Source organism: Podarcis pityusensis, assembly GCF_964106645.2.
Source record: "Podarcis pityusensis genome assembly, chromosome: 4".
Taxonomy (NCBI): domain Eukaryota; kingdom Metazoa; phylum Chordata; class Lepidosauria; order Squamata; family Lacertidae; genus Podarcis; species Podarcis pityusensis.
In genome coordinates this window covers 99067849-99093310 of record NC_138027.1, presented here as the reverse complement: position 1 = coordinate 99093310, position 25462 = coordinate 99067849, and the positions used below count along the sequence as shown (strand labels likewise).

General features: G+C 40.6%; 1 protein-coding gene and 2 long non-coding RNA genes across 4 annotated transcripts in view; 2 read left to right on the top strand and 1 right to left on the bottom strand.

Annotated features, from left to right (window-relative positions):
- LOC308475852 (uncharacterized protein) overlaps nucleotides 1-6398 on the top strand; it is a 190017-nt gene extending 183619 nt beyond the window's left edge. Inside the window, exons 7-8 of the mRNA XM_081003323.1 lie at nucleotides 605-819; nucleotides 5819-6398. The gene's annotated coding sequence lies outside the window, so the exon portion shown is untranslated. The remainder of the gene's footprint in view (nucleotides 1-604; nucleotides 820-5818) is intronic.
- Nucleotides 6399-14110: 7712 nt separating this feature from the next.
- On the bottom strand, nucleotides 14111-16246 carry LOC308475880. Its single transcript, XR_013985473.1, has 2 exons — nucleotides 16051-16246; nucleotides 14111-14391 (listed from the first exon to the last, which is right to left on the bottom strand). It is a non-coding gene; the product is annotated as an uncharacterized lncRNA (long non-coding RNA).
- A 51-nt stretch (nucleotides 16247-16297) lies between these two features.
- Nucleotides 16298-25246, top strand: LOC308475902. 2 transcript variants are annotated; one of them, XR_013985511.1, is made up of 5 exons: nucleotides 16298-16401; nucleotides 17013-17088; nucleotides 17228-17758; nucleotides 22319-22415; nucleotides 23274-25246. It is a non-coding gene; the product is annotated as an uncharacterized lncRNA (long non-coding RNA). The 2 variants fall into 2 exon arrangements; XR_013985512.1 differs by lacking the exons at nucleotides 22319-22415; nucleotides 23274-25246 and having other exon boundaries at nucleotides 16300-16401; nucleotides 17228-18215.
- The last annotated feature ends 216 nt before the right edge of the window (nucleotides 25247-25462 follow it).

The following is a 25462-nucleotide window of genomic DNA, read 5'->3' as shown; positions in this document are numbered from 1 at the left end:
TTCATGGGTGATTGTTTTATGATCAGAGGTTGCTTCTGATGGAGTTGATCTTTGATTTGTTTGCTTGTTGTAAAATTCTTTCAGAATTCAAGCAGCCCTTCAACACCATCTTGACACGTACTCATCTTTAGAAATGTTCTACTGAAAATAGGCCAATAGTACATCAAGCATCTAGAAAGCTTATTAACTGAAGTACTGACATGCAGGGATACCAACAGGATTTCCCGGGCCTGTTATAATGATGGATGCTAATCTGGACAGTTCACATGGTTTATATCTATGGATCATGGCACTGTAACAGCTGGCATGAATTTAATATAAAATATACCCCTTACAAACTATTTGTGATCCTGGTACAAGTACCTATCTCCAGCGTGACCTGGAAAGATCAGCGAACATCCTGACCCTAATAGTTGCAGGAAAAATCAGAGCACTAATCCTTGTATTTGCAAGGAAAGTCTGTTTACTATTTCTCAGCCTCCTGTAAGTAGGAACCAACTCCAAACAGACAAGTAAGAGCTCTTTTAAGGTAAGTCAGGAATTACAGAGATAAAGTCGTTGTCTTCCTTAAACCAAGGCATTGTACTCTTTATTTTAAGCTTAGACCCTAGGTTTTTAATGACTAGTTATCACACAGCTCCAATGGGACACCTCTTTGCTAAACTCTCTCAAGGATCAGCCCTACATGTCTCTGAACCACAGACAAAAAGAGTGGTTGAGAGACTCTGCTACCTTGCCATCATGGGGTTTTGAAGGGAGAGCTTAACTCTCACAGAAGACACAGATCTCAGATCCATGGCTTGCTTTTTCTACTTCGTGGTAAGACAAGTTCTTTATTAAGCATAAAGGTTAAATGTATGTGTGTCTTCTTAATGTACACATCCTGACTCCTTACAAAAGGCTCCATAACTCTCACTTGTATATGTAGGATTTATGTGCACAGTGGACATGCATGTGGGTTTAGATGTATACCTTGCAATACAGGTGTAGAACATGAATTGGGCCCCTTGCATACACACCCAGCACTGTGTGGGAAAGAAACCAGGGTTGGCTCCAGTTTTCTGGGGGTCCTTTGGCACTGGGTATCTGTGGGCCCCTTGTTTCCTCTTCAAACCACACGCCTCCTCCATCATGGTCTCACCCTTTAAAAATAAAAGAAATCTTGACCAATATGGTAATTCCTGCTTCTCAGGGAATAATATAAAATTTTGAAAATCTTAATTCATTGGGGTAAATTTATACAGAGGAGTGGAGAAAGGGTCTGGGCCCCAGAGACACAGTGACCATTGCCTCCACTGCTGTCTTTCTTGGAATAGGGCTGGGCTGGCTTCCTCCTGCACACAGTATTTAGCAGGAAAATGCTCTGGACCCCTAGAAGCTCCTTGGTCCACAACTTATAATTTACTTTTTAAAAGAAAAGAAAGCTAAAAGTCCAGGCCCTCTGCTGGTTTGGAGCCCCATAGAACTCTCTCCATTCTGCTTGTTTGTTGCGCTGTGACTTTCAGCATCCTGTTGCTATTGTTTCAAGTGCAAATGTAAAGAAAAACCCCTCATTCCATTGTCAGTTGACTGAGTTTGTTTTCTACACCCAACCACAGATAACAATGCTGCCCCTGGCAATTCCTCTGTGGATACAGAAATAAGGCGAAGGCCACCGCAGTCTAGCTTCCATCCCTGGCTGTAGGCCTAAAGGCTGCAGGGATGTTACATCCCCTCACTGCCAGTGAGAAAACCTGCAATGGGAAACAAGCTCCCATTTGTGAGTCAGAGGACTAACAAAGGCTCTGTCACAAAGCAATGAGGTCACCCGGACATGGTGACACCTTCCTGATGAAAATCATGTGATACCAGTAATGGAACACTCTTGCAGGCCCCATGGCCTCCTCTGGCAACTGGAACAGCTTACGCAGCATTCCCAGGAAGGGGTCCTGTTGTTCTGGGGCTCACAGCTGCTCTCTTGTGAGCTCATGGTCTTAGCACAGTAAAACCGCGCAGACAGAGTTGAGGAGGTATCTGGGCATACCTACTTTATTTCTACTAATTACAGATTAAAGAACATAACAAACATGTATGAGAGGAGCAGCTCTCATATGGACATCCTGTCTCATCGCAAGACAGAGCAGAAAGGAAAAATACAATAGTACCAGAGATGGAGGTCACACAGACAGGCTTACTTTCTCATGGAACAGAAAGTAAACAATAGGATCAGATGATCCTTGCAATGGGAGGAGTGAAATACCAACAACTATATTGTCAAGAACTTGGGCTTCATGAGGAATTTTGTCCTATCTGTGATGGACAACTCTAGGAAGAGAGGTGTGTTAGGATATAGTTCTGTTCCACCTTAAAAGGAACAGGCATGACTGTTGTGTGTCACATGCCTGTTTACTTCCAGCACAGTCTGCTGGGAACTTCCGTTTGTATATTGCTTTTGCTATACTGCTGTGTGCTTGGACACAAAGGGAAGCAGACATGTTTTTTCCTTTTTTCCTGAACTATGCTGAATAAATGCCTGTAAATAATGCTTACACATTTCTCTGTCCGCCACTTCCGTTGTGAAGATTTATTCACTCTACTCTGCTGATAGAGCGTGCTCAAGTTTCTGAAGGCTTCTGAAACTATGAGTCGCTGATTGATGTTGCTCCAAGGGAGACCGGAGTTCATCCGGCTGGTGGCTGGGGGCCTGCCTGATGTCCCCGTCTCCCCGGCAGCATCCCAACATGGTGGGATCTTTAACCTTCTTTCCGTATTCAAAGTGCATAGGCTAAATGGACAAGAGGTGAATGGGAGCACTCTGGCAGTTCTACCATGTTGTTTCTAAGGACAGAACACCAGCAAGACATAAACTGTGTGTGTATAGGATTCTCTCTGCACATTTCGAAACCATGTTTTTAAAGAGGTAAGGAAATGGGACATTACACACAGACCTACTTGCAGGCCCATGTTTTCATAGAATGTGTAAAAGGAGTGCCACTCATCTCATTTTTTACATCTGACTTGTCCTACCCGTAGTCCAAAATGGGATTCATTTTACTGCATCCAAAGTGCCCGGCAGATAATCTCTGTGTTTCGAGAATGTGATAATATTTGTAATGTGCTAGATCATGGGCATTTAAATGTATTTTCCCTTTGACCTACATTAATCCTAACATAATGCAATATATAATTTTGAGAAGTTTGTAGAAAATGATCACCCAATTTAGATGGGATAAGAAAAGTCAGAGGATTATTTATTCCTCAGTAAAAGTGGTGTTTTATTTAATTTCCGTTAATTTACGGCTAAATTTTGGAACCAATAGTCATTATGTTTTGTTGTTCGAAGTATGGGGAGTGTTAAAAGATTGAAACAAATGTTTTATCTCATTTCAGGCATGGTTGACTAAATGTTGTGGGTTACTGAACTGAATGAAAAAAGTCAGTGTCTATCAATCACATGCAGCTCTTAATGAACCAGATAGTGCAGAAATAACAAAATGTGTGAATTACATTTTGGGGATACTGACATCGTAATGATACAATCTTATTAGAAAGTTGTTCTAAGAATGTAAGAATGTTGTATTTTGTTATTAGAGGTTTTGTGTTGTTGTTTTTAAAACAATTTAAAGAATAGGCTAAAACTCTGCCTAAGGAGGAGGAAGTGATCCTGTTCTCAATCCTTCTGCTGATCTTTATTAGACATTCAGCCACTTAACAATAATAGTTTTAGAGAGTAATCAGAACTAAGGCCAGGGCCAGTTGTAGTGGAAGCACCCCTCTCTGCCTGGTTTATTAGAGGACAGGGTTGCTCTCCTGTAACTATGCTGCGCTAGCTCTTGACAAAGTGGCATTTGGTGGCAGAAGGGGTGGCAGAATTCATCAACACTAAAGCCTGGGTGAAAAAGGGTTTGGGGGAGCATTCTGCATTGCGATCTTCATGAACAGGAAGCTTTGCTGAGAGAGACAGTGTGTGACTGGAGCTACTGAATTAGGCAATCCTTCCACAGTCTTTAATCATGGAAAACTCAGTTGCTATTGCCACAACGAAAATTCTCCTGTACTCTATAGCCACAATGCACAAGTCTAGTGACTTATATTAGCCCAATATTTGAACACCTTGAGTGATTATGACTGATTGCTGGACACAACAAAATGGTTCCAGGTACTCAGTAAGCATGCCAAACGCTGAAATCCCTTGCTTGAATTTTCAGTGGTAACGTCAGAAAACTGTATGCATGAGCACAGAAGGACAAGATTGCATTTCTGGTGATGGACTGTGGGTGTGAGTGTTATTTTAATTTGATGAAAGAGATATAACCAATATATTTCAAATTAACATTCACATCCTCAGGTGGGCTCCTGAGTTGCTCGTCTGGTTGGGCACTTGACTCCTGTGCCACCATCCCACCAGTTAAAACTAGTTTTCAGGTTGTTTGGTCTGTGTTGATGACATTGTTGCAGCTGTTATAGGGTATATATAGTAAATGCTTTTGACGTAGGTACAATAGTTATGGCAGAATGATTGCCTTTCCTTGGGTGCTCTACTGTTTTATCTCCCTCACTTCTGAGCTGGTGGCTTTGCAGTTGCCCCTCCTCTTTCCCTCCCTTTCAGCAGATGCCTGAGGCGCCACATGCATTTTGAGTCTCTAATCACTAGCACATATTTAAAATGCATGATGAAGTATGTTGAGGTAATGCTAATCTGCATTCATGATTGTGAGAAAATGTTCTTGACTGGCCAAAAGAACAAAATTTATATGCCTGGAGGGAGGGGTGGGGACACACGCCTGCATAACTTAACAGCAGCAACAGCAGCAACAACCGAAAAACCTTTCATACTGGACAGCCCTGATCAAAACTTTGTGACTAACTCAACAATTAATACACGAATAAATCTTATTAATGTTTTCTGCTCCAGTTAAAATGATATACTTTCTGGTAAAGCAGGTGTTGGAAGAACCAAAGGGCAATAATGGGGTAAGATAAATCCCTTCCTTGTTTTCCAGTGATTAATGGGGATAGGGGGAATTATGTGGTGAAGGGAAGCAGAGACAAGAGAGTTAGGACTGTCCCCTGACCCTCTTCCTAAGCTGGAGGAATAATGTCTGATCCATGGAGTCTTCTCTACTTGTCAAGGCTTCCTACCTGGTTTAGAATTCTGATCTGATGTTGTGCCACGTTTCTAAGCACAGGTCCAAGCTTTAAAGCTCTGGGAATATCCACACTTCCTCTTGTCCCCCTGTTTTCCCCCAGTTGGAGCCAACAGCAATTCATATTTTCTCCAGCTTAACGTTGGCTCCAACCTAGCACTAAAGAGTGGGTTTTCATGGGAAATGAGTGGGGCAAGGGGAAAGGCACTTGGACCCATGCCTAGAAAGCATGTGTTTAGCAGAAAACAGCTCAGTCCCATGCTTTCTAGGGACAAGCAGAAGTGTGGATGAGCCCACTGTGTCCAAGCATATGTTTAAGCTTAAATAATCACTTCTGTTTTATTGCCACTTGGATTCCTGTAACTTCGTGTTTTCATCTCTTATGTTCAGTGTCTCCTCTGTTGTCATTTTTTAATTATTTGTACTTTTATACTTTTGTATTAAGATGACACTTTTCTGGCGATTTCATGCTAAATCTGTAGGAGTTTATCACCAATGTAAGGTTAACCTATAAACATCATGTTATTTAGTGCTACCACCACATGTCGGCCATTCATGTGTTTCCAGAATGCCCATAAAAGGAAAATAAGATGAATAAAACTGTAAATTGGTGAAGTTTCTCTTGAATTTCACAGTGGTGGCAAAAATAACGATTGTTTTGAGAATAACATCCAGTTCTTTTCTGTACGCAGGTTTGCGAAGACAAAGGCTTAGAAATTGCCTATCTCTGCTATAAAAGAAGATGGCAGGGAATGAAATTTTCAAATGCACTGAGCACCCACAACTAGTCGAAGATTCTTTAAACTAGGTCATTTGTAGCTTGCTTATGATCACACAGAAGCTAGGAAGAAACTCCAAATTTCCAAAGTCATATTTCAAAAATATAACCATGGGTTCATTTTACCTCTTTTGCTGCAGTACCACATCAACTCTATCATAGTCTGCTACCTGGATAATAACACCTCCAGGAACCATAACTGCAGCTCTGCTCTTTAAAGAACTCACCACCACCACCCCTTGTTTGTAAATGTTCTTAAAATATGGGCAATTTTAAAGGGGGATCAGAGAGTCCATGCAGAACCATCAACGCTGTGTTAGCAGAGGGCCATTTCATTAGCAAGAAAAAGGTAGACATTTCCTGCAGGAATATCTGCCCTAACAAAAAATGTCAAGGAGTGGGGGAGATAGAGCTGAAGAAATACAAATGGAAGGTTACAACCCTATGCATGCATATTGTACACTGTTAACTATGAAAAATGGCTTGCAACACAATTTTTATGAGTGTATGTTAATTTACTTCTAAAGAAACTGAGAATCCGACATAAAGTCATTCTTATTTAATTGAAATCGCTTTTTAAAAAAATAACATCGCTAATGCACACTTCAAAGCAAATGCAGCTCGCTACCTCAATATTGCAAGTTGGAAGGGACCACGGCTAGGTGATTTACAACAACAGAGCTGTCCAATGGTATTTAAAGCCTATGGCAGGTTGGGCTGAAACTGGGAGAGTAGCTTGCAGCCTACTGCAACCATTTTAGAGAGGCTCTGCGTTTCACCAACATATGACGTATGGCTGGTGTGGATGTGGCACAGGGCCTTTTTGGTTGTGGTGTCTAAACTCTAAAACACAGATGGGGAACCTCAGGCCCAGGGCTTCTTTATCTTGCCCGTGGGCAAGATGCACCCTCTTGAAGCAAACTGCCTTGCCTGGCTGAATTGTGCCTGGAACTCTGATAAAGCTTCTTGCTCACCTGGATAGAGGACAAGGAAGTGAGTGTGACTGTGAAGACGCTAGCCTACCAGAAAAATGATAACATTCATTGCTCTGCGCATTTTTGTATCTGGCCCTGCCAACCAATGGCATGTGCCCCTTCAATTATTATTTTTTAATTGCCCCAAAAGGCACAACAGTTCTCAGGCTAAAAAATATTCCTCACCCTTGCTCTAGAACTCTTTCTCTTCCGATTCTCCACTAACCATTTAATTCTTAACGAGTAGAAAAATGTGAATGCCATCTTGTTTCAGCAGGCTTTTAATACCAGATTATGGGTTTTGCTGCCTGATCTTGTAGCTGATTGTGCTCTCTTCTGCATAGCAAGCTGTTGATTCCTTATTGTTTTTGATTATATTTTGTCTTTTATGATTGCATGTCACTTTGGCTGAAAAACAATGGATATATTTGAAAAATAATTTAATTTAAAAAAACTCCTAGCATTTGCTTACCCCATGTGGAGACTGACAAACATAGCATGCATAGAGGCAGAAATGTGAGACTGCATCAAGAGCTTAGCATTTGCTATTGTCTTGTCACGTGACTCGGGTATTTCCCCATGGGGGGGCATACAATTAGATGATGCATAGGCTGACTAGGTCAGGCACACCTTGGAAGGGAGGGCATTCCACAGGCCTTGCACTTTGCAGCCTTATCTTTGCACTTTTCATAACATTCATCAGATGAGAAGGAACCTCGTACTTCTGCTGAATCTCACTTCAGGCCGCACATCAATAGAAATTCTAATTTTAATTCTGCTGCTTGTATATTGGGAAGTTAGTAAACATTGTGCTTTTGGGGGACAAATTCTCTCTCTCACACACAAGACAATTCACTTCTTCCCTGGTCTGCTCTTTAGTTTTCTGCCCCCATTTCCAAGAGGACCTTTTGCACGGGAGAGAACTTCCAGAGATACGTGAAGCTGAAGGCATAACCTCTGCATAGATTTCTGGAACAGAGCAATTATTCATTGCAATAAATGGTTGTATTAACATTCATTGTACCAATTGCGGATTTGAGTGAATGATTTATTATGCTCACTTGAACTGTGCGTTAAGACATATATACATGAAGTTAATTAAGAAAATAAGTCAAATAAGAGGAGGATATTTATAGAGTAATGGTTGTTGCAGAGATTAAATAGATTTTCTCTCTCCTTTGTATAATTTAAAAACTTGTGGGTTATGCGCTGAAGTTAAGTGGCACAGATTCAGAACAGAAATTATAACTACTACTTCACTCAGGACACCATTAACGTTTGTTTATTAGCTGTACTTACAGCCCCCCTTCACCAGATAGTCCTAGGAGGACTTACAAAAATGTCACAGTTAAAACAACTTGCATTAAAACAACAAAACCACAAAACTTTTAATGGCAAAAAACAAAAACCACCAGCAGCATGGCTGCCTTGGGGGCAGGGATGGCATAGCACATAATTAGAGTGTTACAGTCGTGGTTAAACTTTTCCCGTAAATGCTAGTAAAGGCTTAACTCGTTGACTTATGCTTGTCATGCAACTGTTAAAGGCACAAGAATCCCCTTCCCTCATGCCAACCCAGAAGTTTCAGACTACTTTTTCAGGGGAAGAACCACCAATATATTTTTCAGGGCCCCCCTGTCCAGGGGATGCAGCTACATGACAAGTGACTGGAAGTTCTGCACATGTTAGGTGAAAGTGATGGTTGATATACGTGTTTTGATCCTAATACGTGCTTTAGTCCCCGGAAAAAAGTGAAGTACAGAATGTGATGGTAACACTAAATGATTCTCCTTTCAGCACCATACCTTTTTATACGTTCAAGACTCTGAAGATTATATTAGTTTGAACTATAGATTCACTTGTAAAGCTCAATGGTCTCTGCACACAAGTTTAGTACTGACTTCTAGGGCAGTATCTTCTCATTCTGGCTATATATTTATAAGGCTTTCTACTGGGAAGGAAGCCATCAAACAGCATTTCATCTAGCAATAGATGGGTTGTAACTTATGTTCCTCTTCTGTCAGAGTTCATCTAGGCCTTGCAACACTTTCTTCTTGCCAAATATTTATAGCTGAGTTATAAGAGTCACTGACAGGAACTTCAAGCTTCCTCCAAAAAGTCCAGACAAGGGTATTTAGAGTTGAGGTGTCCTGAATCTTCACTAGTTTCGTGTATTTTTATGTTGTTTAAGAAACCAGCACTTTGGGTACATAGAAGTATTTTCCATAAATTAAACGGGGGGCCCAATTTCAGAAGTTTTGTCTGACTACCAGTTGCTTAGTAGACACCTAATTGAGGGAGGGCTGATGCCTCCATATCCAACTTGTAGCTTCTAGGTAAGAAAAAGAGGATGCAACTTTTTCCTCACCGAGAAATGCTGAATTTTTTTTAAAGCTTCAGCATGTCTTTCTGTTTTCAGTTCTTACCAAGGATTGTTTTAAAGAAGGCTGTCATGGCCATGATGGGGTATTTAAGAGTTTTCAGCGGGGCAGAGAAAGTGGTGTTGAACAATCAGAGCTACAGAAGGAGTATAAGCAAGTACATATGGGTGTTGGGATTTCATTCCTTCCCACTGCTGATGTGTGATTGTTTTCATCACATGTCTGTGTTGACATTCCACACTGTTGGAGTCATGAGAACATAAGTTGAGTTAGACTGTTCCGTTATGTTATGCTTTTGCATTTTCTGTTCTGTCTCGGACGAGAAGGAGAGAAGAGCCATGATTTCTTTGTTCTGTAACACTTGATCTTGTACATAATAAATTAGCTTAGTATTCTACACCTCAAGTCCAGCTTCTGCTTTGAACTCGGCTATGTTTGTGTGTGCATATATCTTCAGATATATGTCGCAGTAGCAACTCGGGACAGAAGAGTGATGAATCATCCCGAGGGCTGCTTCGGAGGGAAAGACACAGTTCCCTGGCATTTTCCTAACAATGGGGAGCTGAGTTTTTAGAAATGAAGCAACAAAGCAGACTGGAACCAGGATTGCTGAAGAACTAGGTTATGGCACCCACCCACCCCCGATTTGAGGAGTTGGCACAGAGAGCAGTGAACTTCCTTCCTCCTCTTCCTTGATTGCATAAGTGCACCTGCCATCATTCAGAATATGGGGCCTTGCTTTGCAAGCTGCTTCCCTCCAATCACTGGCAGAGAAAGAGGAGTGCGGGGGGAGCTCATCACACCCGGCAGTGCAATCCCCAGGGTGCCATTGTGGCTGCATCCCCTGCCTGCGCTGGGCACCCCGCCCCTGCAGGTGGCGCGCCCCGCCCATGAGACGCACACCAGCCCCGCTCCTGCCTGCTCCCCCCCCCCCCCGGTGCTGGAGCATGAAGCTCCTGCACTGCCTCCAATGATGGTATCTGCTGCCCTGCGCTGAGACCATGCAATTTCAGGCTTCTTCAGATTCTGAAAACAGTTACTGAAAGGGGCTTGCACTGAAATGGATAGTATTCACTAGGTGTAATTAAAGTTAGAGCTGTAAATCAAAGAAGCTTCAGTTGACCATGTGGCGGGAAAGTTCATTTTAAAAAAGAACTAGTTTCATCCTGTCCAAAAAGGAACTAGTTCAAGTTTGTCCTTTTGCAAAACAAACTAGCATTCCCACCTCCAGCAATCAGAACGTTACAAGCTGCTGTGCTAAGGTATAAGGTCCAAAGGTAAATCAGGGACCTCACAGAGGTAATAAGATGTTTGACAGACATAATCCCAACTGGTGAAGCTTTCCATATAGTATTCTAGTATTCCATATAGTATTCTAGTATTTTCATACTAGAAAAGGCTTGCCTTGTTTAATTTGCATTAGCTACACAGCTTTTAAAGGCACAACATATTGTTTGTTTGTTTGTTTCCTGTACCTGTACTTGCTGCAAGTTGTTCCTGTTTGAAGAGAGTGAAAACCTTCAGCAGGAAAAATACAGGAAATACATCATATTTAAATAGCATTAAATTACAAAATCTCTGATCTACTAAAGGAATTGTAAAAAAAAACAACCCCAAAAAACTACCCAAAAACATATAATTTACAAGAAACGAGTCATTGTTAAAAGGAAATGAAGGAGCATCTTGGACACTATGTTTCAATCCCAATTAAAATAACAAAGTAATGTGCCTACTAATTACAATTTATATTTACTGAAAACTGGTTCCCACCAATGAAGGATGTGACATTAAGCAGTAGAGAGCAATAGTAAGAAAAAGTGGGCTGGTGGCATATATTTTTAGTGATTAACATTTTCCTGCTCCATTTAAAATTCCATGTTGATATTTATTGTTGATGTATTTAAAATCATTTAGTAAATCCTAAGTTGAAAGCAAGGGTAAATTTAATATTACATGCTCCAGATTCAAAGGGCAAACCAATGTAACTGCTTGTATATGTTTTGCTATCTGGGGTTTTGTATGCATGTAGGAATATAAAATACATATTCATGCAAACATAATTTTGAGACAATTTACTGGAGAGAAATCTAACTTGTAACAAAGTGTTAGAATGCCATACGTGATGCCCAAAGGTCATACCATAATTTGAAAACCAAATTAATCCAGTGGAGTACTGTTACCTTCCTTATTAATATGATTTAGTGTGACCTTGTTTCACCATTGTTTCAAGATAACTTTGTTATTATTCCTCCTTTGCATTTTTGCCTCTATGTTCCCACCTCCCCCAGACAAGAACTAAAATTCCAGCTGTACCCTATTCAGTTTACCATCTGTTGAACATTTGGATTCATTTGCTAATACTGGCATCTTTCGTCTGCAGGGAATTTTTCCTGCCAAATGACCACTTTTCCCCCACACATCATCTTAAAGGTTAGATTCCTCTGTGGGCAGTCAATCTATTGGAGACCATTTGTGTTATTTACTTTAGTTCGGGAAACAATGCTTGATATAAACAACTAGGCACTCAGGATTTATTAAGGCTTACCATGCAGATAAGTGCATGTCAAAGCTAAAGCTACTGAAAAAGATTGCTCCCCGTCTTCTGTCACATAAATCAGAATTGCAGTGCCTTCTCTTGAACAATATTAATAAAATTTGCAGTTAAAAAATAATCAAAGTATGTGAGAAGCTGCTGGTTTAAAAGCCTTGTTTATGTGAAGTTACAGTGACCTTTATTTGCTGCCCTCACAAAAGTGCCTCATTTCTCCCTCTTCTGTTAGTATTTCCCTCCTCACCCCCCCCCCCAGTGGGACGCATACAGGAATCATACAATGTTGTGAAAAATATTGTTGAATATGTACTACAATATATATGGAATACTAGGCATGAGCAAATCATTTTGAAAGTCTTCAGTGGACAGAACGGTGCTTTATAGAACAGCTGAGCTGCCATGGAAAAGCCACGCCATGTTCCCCCTTTGTTCCACATTATGAAGTCATTAAATCAAATTAGTCATTAATTAGGTTGTCAAGCCAAATTATGCAATGTTGTCAATGGTGAATACCGGTATTTATTTTATTTGAAATATATTATTCAACTCATAATTTCCAGAGCAAATTCCAACAACTAATAAATGTAGTAATGCCATTTTCAGTGGTGGTATTCAGCAGAGGTGGTATTCAGCAGAGAGTTAAAAATATATATGTGAGGGTAAAAGTCTGGGGAGATATAAAGGGTCATTGCTGGAGCCTAAAAAGCATCCACATGGGTCCAGGGGTCCCAGAAAATGCGTTCACCAACAGGCCAGCCCCTCTTAACCACCTACCACAAACTCTTGGTGTATGGTTACCATTTGGTAAAAGTTGAATTCAGAGTATTGATAAGAAAACACAAGTAAGTTAAGTCGCATGACAACTTTTATGTCAGATTGGGGCAGAAGAAGTGTGATGCTGTAAAACTCAGGTGTGGAAAGTGGCTGCATTGGGTGGTCAGCGGTTGCGGCCCCTTGTGGGCTGCCATCCATTCCCTGGTAGCAAGGAGTCACATACTATGTAATGAAAGCAAAAGGTGCAGAAAATGTCTTTTTCCACAAATGGAAGGGCTGTTTTACTCCCTGCATTACAGCACAGTGCAAGTACAACTAAACTCTGCAAGGATTTTATTCCATTCTCACAAGAACCTATGCAATTGAAACAATGAGAAATGCTGCAAAATCTACCTGTTATAGTGATGTCTGTCCTCTTGTGCAAGCTCTTAAGAATCTCTAAAACAGTGCTATAAACTGTTCTCCTCCATTCACAGAACTTTGAATCTGAACCAAGTCTTTGAACTGGCCTGACTCACCTTTTTTTTTTTTATTTAGAGTTGGAAACCTTGCTGAATTAAATTGCTAGGCAGATCGACATCTTGGGCATCAATTATTTAGCAAAGGCAGTGAGTAATGCTTAACTTCCATAAAAGCCAAATCTAAATGGTTGCCATGTGTAGGCTATGAATATGGTGATGTATCGTCTAATGCAACAAAACAGCCTGACTTTAGTCAGCCAATTTGTAAAAGAATTAATGCTTTCCAGCTCATTTCATACAGCTACGGCACGTGGATATGACAACTCTAGCTATTTCTTTAATTAGGGAAATTGCTACTGCTATTCAAACTGTTTGCCTTGTGTTCCATTTTGCTAAGGTGACCCAGGAGACTTAAGAAAACAGAGAGACCCCATGGCACCCTCCTAAACAACTACATACAGTTCTCAGTTGAATTGAAATACCTGGAACTGTGTGAATCGTTTTGGAGGAGGAAGATAAAAATACACCGCACAACAATAAAAGATGAATTACATTCAGTTTTGCTTTCAGCTAACAAACCTAGAATTACTCGCGCTGACGAGGCCTTACCTTGAAATGAACCCATAGAAACAGCATGTATGAAGGCAGCCAGGAACTTAAGCTATCAATTATCTAAGTACAAAACACCTCAATGCAGCTTTAATACCTGGATAGGGCATTTAGAACTGGAATTTAAGGCACAGCATGTTCAGTTTAAACAAAGTTTAAATGTAGATTTGGAAGGAAATACACCGCTGATGATACTTCAATGGTTACGAATGTAGCTGGGAAATAAAAGATAAGCTTGACAATGGGACAGTAGGCAGTTTGAAGAAAGGAGAAAAACACTTTAAAAGGATAGATGGTATAGAAGACTACAGAGATTTAAAGCAACTGAGGGCTGGACAAATAGGCATCAATATAGCCTAATTATATACACAAAGCAGCAGATGAAGCTTATACAACTCAACCCCTGAAGAACTGGGCCACCTATACAAGCATTATTGAAGCAAACATAGCTACAGCTTTTGTCAATGCTTTTAATGCTATATTGAGAACTGTTGTCTAGATGTTGTACAGTGCAGGTACAGCGTGGGATGCACAAAATGCACCGATATGCTCAGATCTGCCACGTAGCATCTGTTGATATTCAGTAACCAGCCTTCTGTAAGATCAAGTTGCAGAAGTCAAGTTCTAGGCAGAAATAAACCGCAACGTGGTCCAATTCCTTTGATCCTCCACACCACTGAAAGTTTGGATATTGTTTTGCTTTTGAGGCAAAGATTGTACAGTAGTCTTTTCCAACCCTAGAAAAGATGCCACATTTACTGAGTAATAGCAACATATATGACTCTTAAACCAAGACTTTAAAATCTTTCCTGAATGATTAGTTTTTTATTATCTGTGAATATGTATAGCCTAAGTATGTTTTCTCAAAGTATGGACTAGTTCTATCACTGTATGCCCCCTGACTTGCGTTGGAGAAATTTAAAAAGAGGGTTTCCAGACTGGAGCGTACACTCACAGAAACCCAGAAGAAAAGGATGCAAGCTCCAAGTGAAAAGATAGGTCTTTATTGAAATGCAAATGTGCACAGGGACAGCCTCAAAAAATAAGGAGGAGGCTGCGAAGAACCACATACAAAGCAATTTTTAAAAATACATTTCCAGAATACACGTGTCATTTCTATTCACCAATCAAAGGATCACAACAAACTTAATACTTGCAACCCAATGCCATCATCCTGAACCAATCAAAATCATTTGGTTCTTCAGATCAGCCCTCATCGTAATATCATGTGACTACATATAACCATTTTTCAGTGTCTTTCTTTATTAAGACTTTGACTAATTTTCCTGTTCATTACATGTCCCCCCAATGTCCTCTTTCATCTGTCTACAAAACAATTCAAGAATAATCACAATTGCCATGTCTAGCTGATTCTCTTTTCATGCTTACAATGGCCATCATAGAGTCTAACAGTTTATTTTTCTCAGTGTTCTGGATTAGACATTCACTATGTACAGTACCTAAAAGCAGCTCATTCTGTACTGTAAAAGGCAGGTACAGGCCCTTTTAGTTTATCTAGGTCACAGACTCAAGAGAAAATGGAATAATGAAAATACAGTTTTATGAAATTATTATTTTCTCCAACGTTTGTGACTCTCAGAGAACATAAGAAGAGCTATGCTGGATCAGTCTGAAGGCCCATCTAGTCCAGCAAACTGTTCTCACAGGGATCAACCAGATGCCTATGGGAAGCCTATGAACAGGACCTGAGTGCGACAACCCTCTCTTGGCTCCATACACCTTCAATTCATCAACCACTCCCCACCCCATACCACTCATCATCACTAGGACATCACTATTCTATGTTATCCAACATAAAGAGAAAGCAGGGGACCATTATGCAGCTCATTAGCTACTGCCCTCACGGGATCCTAATCTTCAGTGAAAGAACTGGCACTGAAAGACCAATAAAACATGGGGATGTACTGGAGCTAAGTTATAAGCAAGCACAATATGTGAGTCTGCATAATCTATTTTCTGCTTCTGTTAAGCCGGGGGAACTTAATTTGTAATTACTGTGCTTTTTAGAGAACGTGTCAGTCTATAAGCACATGAACCTCCTCTTTAATCCCAGGTATTTTGGTCCTAGAATAACCTTGGTTTCAGATGAGTTAGAATATTGACAAAGTGTTAAGCCGAATTTTCCCATCGAAGCAAGTGCATTAAACCATGCAGTGAGATGCAAGAATAAACCACGTCAAAAATATTATTATGATCCATGGGCTTTCATATTATAGGGACATTCACTTAAAACAAAGAACCGGTATGAGTAAAAAAATAATTAATAAATCTTCAGAACAGGATGTACTGTATAGTCAAGGAGCTATCATGAATATAAACACTATTACTACGATAGATTCTGTTTGTGAAACTGGATCACATTTGAGCCTACTCACAGCAAGTGAGACCATTCTTTGGATCACCTTGTTCCACCGGATCACTGTGTTTTGATTTTAAGTACTAGAAGCCAGCTTTCAAGTTATATATATACATAACCACTCTTCAAGCTTAGGTTATGAAAACAAAATTAAACCTTGAACTAGTTGTCAGGCTGATGGTTACCTCCTTGCAGCAGTTTATTGGCAACTGCTGTTGGCATGGAAACAGCTTGGTTGAATGCAAACATAACAACATCCTGATATCATTCATGATGTCACAAACAGTGTAAGCTCCAAGTCTTGGCAAAGTCTGATATAGCTAACAGTTGGACCAAGTCTACACACTGTCATGATGGATGCTCATAGCAGGTGATGAAGGGGTTTATTTTGGAGCTATATTAAGTTTTCATATGGGTGTAGTTTTGATCTGATCTGCAGATTGGTTTGTCAGCCAGTACCCATAAAAACTGAGGTCAAGGTCAATCAATACTAAAAAGCTTTGCCACTGATTCAAGACATAGCTTTGCCAATGTCATGGAACAGCCAGTGCAGGAACAGTTACCAGCCCGTATTAAGAAAAGCTGGAAAGGAAAACACCTTTGTGGCTATCTCCTGTCGAGGCTATTACTATTAAGAGAGTTAATATGGACAAACAGTGGGCAGCTTACAGGGAATTGCTGTGGGACACAATCTGAAATCAATGGAAAATGTAAGGAGCCATGTTACGGACTGGTTACAATATCATCAGTTACACGAAATGTTTAAATTAGATAGGAAAAAAATGGGTTTTTGGACCAAAGCTCACAATTCAAAAAAGAACTTCTACAAAACAAAGAGAAACTTTTGTCTAAAATGTATAATCTGTTATTAGACTGGAAAACAAAAGGCAGGCAGTAGATATAGGACACAATATATATTTTAACCTCTGGGGAAAACTCTGGAAAAGTGACTTGAAGTTTACAGCATGTTATTCTTTGAAGGAGAACTACTTGAAAATGATTGACATGGGGCATTTAACTCCGAGTAGGCTTGCTAAGATGTATAAGACTGAATCAGGTAAGTGTTGTAGATGCAAAGAGGTGGAGGGAACATTCTTTCATATGTGGTGGACTTGTAAAAGGGTAAAAGAGTATTGGTAAATGATCCATAATGAATTGAAAAAAAATGTTTAAATGTACTTTCCCTCCAAAAATAGAGTCCTTTCTGTTGGGGATAATTCAGACTGAAATTCCCAGGTGTCAGAAAAGGTTATTTATGTATGCTAATACTGCGGTCCGTGTTTCGTTAGCCCGAAGATGGAAAACAAGCGAGGTCCCTACCAAAGAAAAATGGCAACGTAAGTTGATAGAATATGAACAACTTGCAGGCTTAACATATAGAATAAGAGAACAAGAACATATGTTTAAAAAAGATTGGGAAAACTGCTAAAATGTACAAAACAAATTCTAAAATGTGTTGGAAATGTAAAGAGAAAGAGGGCACTTTCTATTATATGTGGTGGACATGTACGTTGGTAAAGGCTTTCTGAGAAATGATATATAACGAGTTAAAGAAAATATTAAAAAAATTATTTGTCAAAAAACCAGAAGCCTTTTTACTAGGTATAATAGGTGAAGAGTTCCCAAGAGAAGATAAAAAACTTTTTATGTATGCAATGACGACAGCGAGAATGCTACTAGCCCAGAGATGGAAAGAAGGAGAAGTATCAACAAAAGAAGAATGGCAGGTGAAACTGATGGAGTATGCGGAAATGACAAAACTGACATTTCTAAAGACTGGAGTAAATTTGTAATTTATTTAAAAGACCACTGTAAACCGTTAAAAACTTTGTCAGGGATGTAAAGACACTTGTAATGTGAAATTTAAAATGGTAATTATGGTTATATAATAGATTTTGTTGTTGTTTAGTCGTTTAGTCGTGTCCGACTCTTCGTGACCCCATGGACCAGAGCACGCCAGGCACTTCTGTCTTCCACTGCCTCCCGCAGTCTGCTCAAACTCATGCTGGTAGCCTCAAGAACACTATCCAACCATCTCGTCCTCTGTCGTCCCCTTCTCCTTGTGTCCTCCATCTTTCCCAACATCAGGGTCTTTTCCAGGGAGTCTTCTCTTCTCATGAGGTGGCCAAAGTATTGGAGCCTCAGCTTCAGGATCAGTCCTTCCAGTGAGCACTCAGGGCTGATTTCCTTAAGAATGGATAGGTTTGATCTTCTTGCAGTCCATGGGACTCTCAAGAGTCTCCTCCAGCACCATAATTCAAAAGCATCAATTCTTCGGCGATCAGCCTTCTTTATGGTCCAGCTTTCACTTCCATACATCACTACTGGGAAAACCATAGCTTTTACTATACGGACCTTTGTTGGCAAGGTGATGTCTCTGATTTTTAATATGTTGTCTAGGTTTGCCATTGCCTTTCTCCCAAGGAGCAGGCGTCTTTTAATTTTGTGGCTGCTGTCACCATCTGCAGTGATCATGGAGCCCAAGAAAGTAAAATCTCTCACTGCCTCCATTTCTTCCCCTTCTATTTGCCAGGAGGTGATGGGACCAGTGGCCATGATCTTCGTTTTTTTGATGTTGAGCTTCAGACCATATTTTGCGCTCTCCTCTTTCACCCTCATTAAAAGGTTCTTTAATTCCTCCTCACTTTCTGCCATCAAGGTTGTGTCATCTGCATATCTGAGGTTGTTGATATTTCTTCCGGCGATCTTAATTCCGGCTAGGGATTCATCCAGCCCAGCCTTTTGCATGATGAATTCTGCATATAAGTTAAATAAGCAGGGAGACAATATACAGCCTTGTCGTACTCCTTTCCCAATTTTGAACCAATCAGTTGTTCCATATCCAGTTCTAACTGTAGCTTCTTGTCCCACATAGAGATTTCTCAGGAGACAGATGAGGTGATCAGGCACTCCCATGTCTTTAAGAACTTGCCATAGTTTGCTGTGGTCGACACAGGCAAAGGCTTTTGCATAGTCAATGAAGCAGAAGTAGATGTCTTTCTGGAACTCTCTAGCTTTCTCCATAATCCAGCGCATGTTTGCAATTTGGTCTCTGGTTCCTCTGCCCCTTCGAAATCCAGCTTGCACTTCTGGGAGTTCTCGGTCCACATACTGCTTGAGCCTTCCTTGTAGAATTTTAAGCATAACCTTGCTAGCGTGTGAAGTGAGTGAAATTGTGCGGTAGTTGGAGCATTCTTTGACACTGCCCTTCTTTGGGATTGGGATGTAGACTGATCTTCTCCAATCCTCTGGCCACTGCTGAGTTTTCCAAACTTGCTGGCATATTGAGTGTAGCACCTTAACAGCATCATCTTTTAAAATTTTAAATAGTTCAGCTGGAATACCATCACTTCCACTGGCCTTGTTATTTGCAGTGCTTTCTAAGGCCCATTTGACTTCACTCTCCAGGATGTCTGGCTCAAGGTCAGCAACCACACTACCTGGGGTGTCCATATCCTTCTGGTATAATTCCTCTGTGTATTCTTGCCACCTCTTCATGATGTCTTCTGCTTCTGTTAGGCCCTTACCACTTTTGTCCTTTATTATGGTAATCTTTGTACGAAATGTTCCTTTCATATCTCCAATTTTCTTGAACAGATCTCTGGTTCTTCCCATTCTGTTGTTTTCCTCTATTTCTTTGCATTGCTCATTTAAGAAGGCCTTCTTATCTCTCCTTGCTATTCTTTGGAAATCTGCATTCAATTTCCTGTATCTTTCACTATCTCCCTCGCATTTTGCTTGCCTTCTCTCCCCCGCTATTTGTAAGGCCTCGTTGGACAGCCACTTTGCTTTCTTGCAAAGGATGGTTTTCGTTGCTGCCTCCTGTATAATGTTGCGAGCCTCCACCCATAGTTCTTCAGGCACTCTGTCCAGCAAATCTAAATCCTTAAACCTGTTCCTCATGTCTACTGTGTATTCATAAGGGATTTGGTTTAGATTGTATCTTACCGGCCCAGTGGTTTTTCCTACTTTCTTCAGTTTAAGCTTGAATTTTGCTATAAGAAGCTGATGATCTGAGCCACAGTCAGCTCCAGGTCTTGTTTTTGCTGACTGTATAGAGCTTCTCCATCTTTGGCTGCAGAGAATATAATCAATCTGATTTCGATGCTGCCCATCTGGTGATGTCCATGTGTAGAGTCGTCTCTTGTGTTGTTGGAAAAGCGTGTTTGTGATGACCAGCTTGTTCTCTTGACAGAACTCTATTAGCCTTTGCCCTGCTTCATTTTGATCTCTAAGGCCAAACTTGCCAGTTGTTCCTTTTATCTCTTGATTCCCTACTTTAGCATTCCAATCCCCTATAATGAGAAGAACATCCTTCTTTGGTGTCACTTCTATAAGGTCTTGTAAGTCTTCATAGAATTGGTCAATCTCAGTTTCTTCAGCACCAGTAGTTGGTGCATAAACTTGGATTACTGTGATGTTAAAAGGTCTGCCTTGGATTCGTATCAAGATCATTCTATCATTTTTGAGATTGTATTCCAGTACAGCTTTCGCCACTCTTTTGTTGACTATGAGGGCCACTCCATTTCTTTTACGGGTTTCTTGCCCACAGTAGTAGATGTGATGGTCATCCGAACTGAATTCACCTATTCCCGTCCATTTTAGTTCACTGATGCCCAGGATGTCAATATTTATTCTTGCCATCTCATTTTTGACCACATCCAACTTACCCAGGTTCATGGTTCTTACATTCCAGGTTCCTATGCAATATTTTTCTTTACAGCATTGGAGTTTCCTTTCGCTTCCAGGCATATCCGCAACTGAGCGTCCTTTCGGCTTTGGCCCAGCCGCTTCATTAGCTCTGGATCTACTTGTACTTGTCCTCCGCTCTTCCCCAGTAGCATGTTGGATGCCTTCCAACCTGAGGGGCTCATCTTCCAGCGTCATAACTTTTATATGCCTGTTGTCTTTGTCCATGGAGTTTTCTTGGCAGGGATACTGGAGTGGCTTGCCGGTTCCTGCTCCAGGTGGATCACGTTTGGTCAAAACTCTCCACTATGACCTGTTCATCTTGGGTGGCCCTGCACGGCATAGCTCATAGCTTCTCTGAGTTCTTCAAGCCCCTTCGCCACAGCAAGGCAGTGATCCATGAAGGGGTATATAATAGATAGATAAGGGTAAAAGATGCAGTAAATTTAATCTTAAAGATGGAACCCATGGAGGGAGGGAGGGAGGTCTAGGGGTTTGAAAGAACTCTGTATTTTAATTTTTGAAATGGTTTTGTTTTATATGTATAATTTTTTCCAAAAACTTAATATAAATTATTTTAAAAGGGAAAATGTTTATTGAATATATGGGAAATAATTGTGTACAGCTCAAAACACCGGCAGAATTAAGATAAATTCAACAGTATAAATAAGTTTTGATGGATGCAATAATGGAATACTGAATGGTATAGTTTTTGTAAAATATGCAGGGATTTCTGATATGTAAAATGAACCATGGAAAGAGAAGAACGGAAGTCATTGATATCTTAAGGATGTGAAATGAGTATTTTAAATTGTAAAACAGAATATATATATAAAGAGAGAGAGAGAGAGGAGAGCAGAAAGTATGGAGAAAGAACTTGCTTAATTCCCCATTGTTCCAAAACAAAGGTGAGCTGTTTTAGGTGAGATATTCAGGGAGAATGAGCTATAGGACTGTTATGAGTTTCTCAGATACAAATGACATAATATTGTATATACAAATAGTTTATGTTATATATATATATATATATATATATATATATATATACTCTATTTTTCTTGAGGAAAAAAGAAAATGAAAAGTGAGAAAAATAATTAATTCACAATGAGTTGGCAGAAATGTCATCGTCCCCCCCCCCCCCGCCCCCAAGTGCGGCTGCAAGCATTTTGCGGCTGTCTTATCTGTGTTGCTGGGCAAACCTGCACGTACCACTGGGTAGAAAAGAACTCCAGTTACAGCATTCATAGTCGGGGAGCACAGCAGAATCTGTTGGAGATGGGAGACTGATGGAATGACCCTGTGAAAGCATGGAATACTTTGTGAAGAGCTTGTCTGAGGGATGCTGGACAACTTGCAAGACTTCTGGACTCAGAGAGCTAAGGCAGCTGCAGAACTTAGCAACCGGGCTTTGCACTTGCTGTGTGGACTAAGGAAGGACTTTGTAAACTAAAACCCTCTCTGGGCTCAGAGAGTAAAGCCTCGTAGCAACTGTAAATAGTGTGGATTATAGCATCTGTGTTTCTGTTTGCCAAGTAAACACCACAGTTGCTTCCTGTGGTGAGCTTAACTGCTTGACTGAATGTCTGTGGTGCCAACAGGCCATTCTGGGCAGCCAAGCCACTACCTGAAAGGGCAGCAAGACTTCTTAAATGGTGGTAGAGTGGAAAACCCTTGACTGCCTTATATTTATTAAAGGTGAGACAGGTTTTTAATGTTTTAATTAGTTTTTTTAAAGTATTGTTTTGTTGCTTTGTTGTTCATTGACTGGAGCTTCTTTGGCAGGAAGGGAAGGATAAAAAATTGATTGATAGATTTAAAAGGTATTTAGATTCTTGCCGTCTGCTGAAACCCCAATGTTCTCCTGTCCTTGCTACTTACTCTCTGCCTGCCCCCGCTGAAAATTCTTCAATATCTAGTGACTGACATAACCAGTGGCTAGAAGTCAAGAAAATAAAAACTTCCTTAGGTGGCAGGCTTCAACCTAGTTATAACAAGCTGTAATGAAATAAAACAGTGAAATATTTGCATTACATTGCAATTTCAATCAGATGTAACCTAATGAGTGAGATGAGTTCCTTAGCACCAGTGAGGATCAGCTGAGCTTCAATTAATGCACTGATTCAATTAAATAAAGCTTGAAACTCAGAACGTAATCCATGCTCAACCCTTGAGATTGAGTGGGAAGAAAACTAAATAAATAGTTTGTAGCTCTTGGAAAGAAAAGTAATTAATTGAATGTTAAAGGTGATTCCTTCCTACCTTGGCATTCCACAACTTTAAAGTTACATTTAGTTGCATTTGAACTAAGTATAATTGTGTTTCAGATTACACAGAAAAGAAGAAGAAACAGCAAAGATTTATGCAAGATGAGCTGATTGGCCCAATTCACACCCATCAGTTCTACAAGGGAAAATGAATTGCTGTTTCAATTACTATTGCCACTAGTTGAAGGAAGGAAAGCTGAGGCTTCACTTTTAAAATAAATATACTGATTTTGATGTTTTGAAGTAAAGCCTTTCCCTACAACTGCATTTTTATTTTTTATTTTTTTAGGAGCAATGCCCCAGAAAAAAAAATGGAAAAGGCAACCCCCCCCCCCCAAATGAGGCGAGAAATACTAACAATTTTAAAGCTATTATTAAGAAGACACTTCAGCAGCTGATGGACTTTGTAAGTGGCTATTAACTTTTTGTCTCTGCTAAAAGGCTTTTTATAAAAAATGGAGGCAGAATAAAGCGAGAGAAGAGTGATGAAAGTAACATATTAGAAACTACCTAAGAAGCAATGACTAGCAATGAAGGATCATTTTGAAAAAAGCAAAGGTTAACAGACTCTCATCCTCAGGTCCTTGCTTTTAAAAATTTGAAAACATTTTAACACCGTAGCCCCTGCCCCCAACTCGCCTTGCACAGGTTTCACTTCACTCTACTATGGGTTTACCGTTAGTTCCTTGTGTAAAGGAGATTTTGGCAACTGAAGTCTGTAACAGTTGTTGATTTCAAAACACCTGGGAGCAAGGTGAGCTTACTGCAAGCCTGCATAGCTTAGAACCCAGTAACACTAGTAGCTGGTGGCATGTTATGGTGGAGGGTTCTCAGGAGGGTTGTGATGGTGCTCATTTGGGGAGGAGGAAGGCAACTGCAAGGTCAGCATGGTGCAAACACAGCATTGCAATCCATCCGGCATTCTTCCTAATGCTTTTCTAGATTATTATTTTCTTTTGCGGACAAACGGAGAGAGAACATTGTGAAACCAGTGGGCACCAGTGCAGATCCAAACCAGAACCTCACTTCTGCCTCTCCACATTCTTAATGAAGGCAGGGGCTGGAAACCATTTTCCCCAGCACAGGACAGGTTAAAAGAAAGTTACCAGATATTTTTCAAAGAATCCGGGGACACCTTTTTAAAAAAAAAAAATGAAAAAAGAAGTTATTAAAAAAAGTTATTTTTTTAAAAAAAATTAATAAGTAATACCTTCTCTTCTGTGGTCTCATCTGTCGCGTGGCCTTCCTCTGGGCCCCGGCCTACTCTCTTGGAGCACTAGCTGCCATGGAGTAGGTTCGGGTCGGGCCTGGGCTCAGCCACGTGTCCATGCCTTCCCAGTGCTCTCCTACCTCTCCTCCTCAGCGGCAGCGGTGGCAGTGGCATGGCAAGGTTGGGGCTCCCCTCTTTTTGCTCCTTCCTCTTTCTCTCTCTTCCATCTCCTCCTCCTCTCCAATGTCTCCCTGTGTCAGCTCTGGGGTTTTCCTGGCCCTGGAGCGCCACTGGGCAATCGGCCGGGCGCTCTCGCACCCGGCTCAATTTGGGTCAAGGGGGGGTGCCAGCAGTTCCCCCAGTTGACGTTCCAGGTGTCCCTGGTCCCCCCTCACAAGTGGTGGTGGCAGCAGCAGTCTCAGCAGCCCGGAGCCAGCCTGGTAGCGCAGTTGGCTCTGGCTGGCTTCAGGAGCTGCTCAATGCCATGGCGCCCACCATTTTGCTTCGCTGGAAGTCCCCATATGATGTGTCTTGTGCCGTTGAACCAATCACACAACATTCATTCCCTACTAATAAATCTACAGCACTTAAAATATAAATCCGGGGACATTAAATGAAATCCGGGGACATTCCGGGGACAGATTTTTAAATCCAGGGACTGTCACCAAGAAATGGGAATGTCTGGTAAGCATATGTTAAAAGGCAATTGAAAGTGATATGTTTGAAAAATAAAATAGTATTTTCTGCTTTGAAAGCTATTACTCTGAAGCATATAATGGCAGACATGGTGATGAATATATAAAGACAGCCTGAGAAATGTGATATTTAACCCTCATTATATACCTGCATGAATGGTGTCACTACAGAATGCAATACTTTAGTGTTTATCAAATTGAAGTGTGGTGTATGCTCAAGGGCTGTTTTGTAAAACAAATCTTGTTATTGCTTTTCACTTAGCATCTGAATCATTGAGAAGGCTCTTTAGATCATCCTAAACATGGTATATTTCACAAACCATGAGCATCCTCCTCTATTATTTTAATTTGTATGTTGAATGCAAATCAAAGAAGTTCAATAAAAAATGAATAAAATATTACTCAAGAGGCTGGAATTTCAAATCAACACTTTAAAGCAGGGATGGTGAGCCTCCAGGCCTCCATGTGTTCTTGGACTTCAACTACCATGAGCCTTGACCAGTATGGCCAGTGATCAGGGATGCTGGGAGTTGCAATTCGGTAACATCTGGGAGGGTCACAGGTTTCCTATCC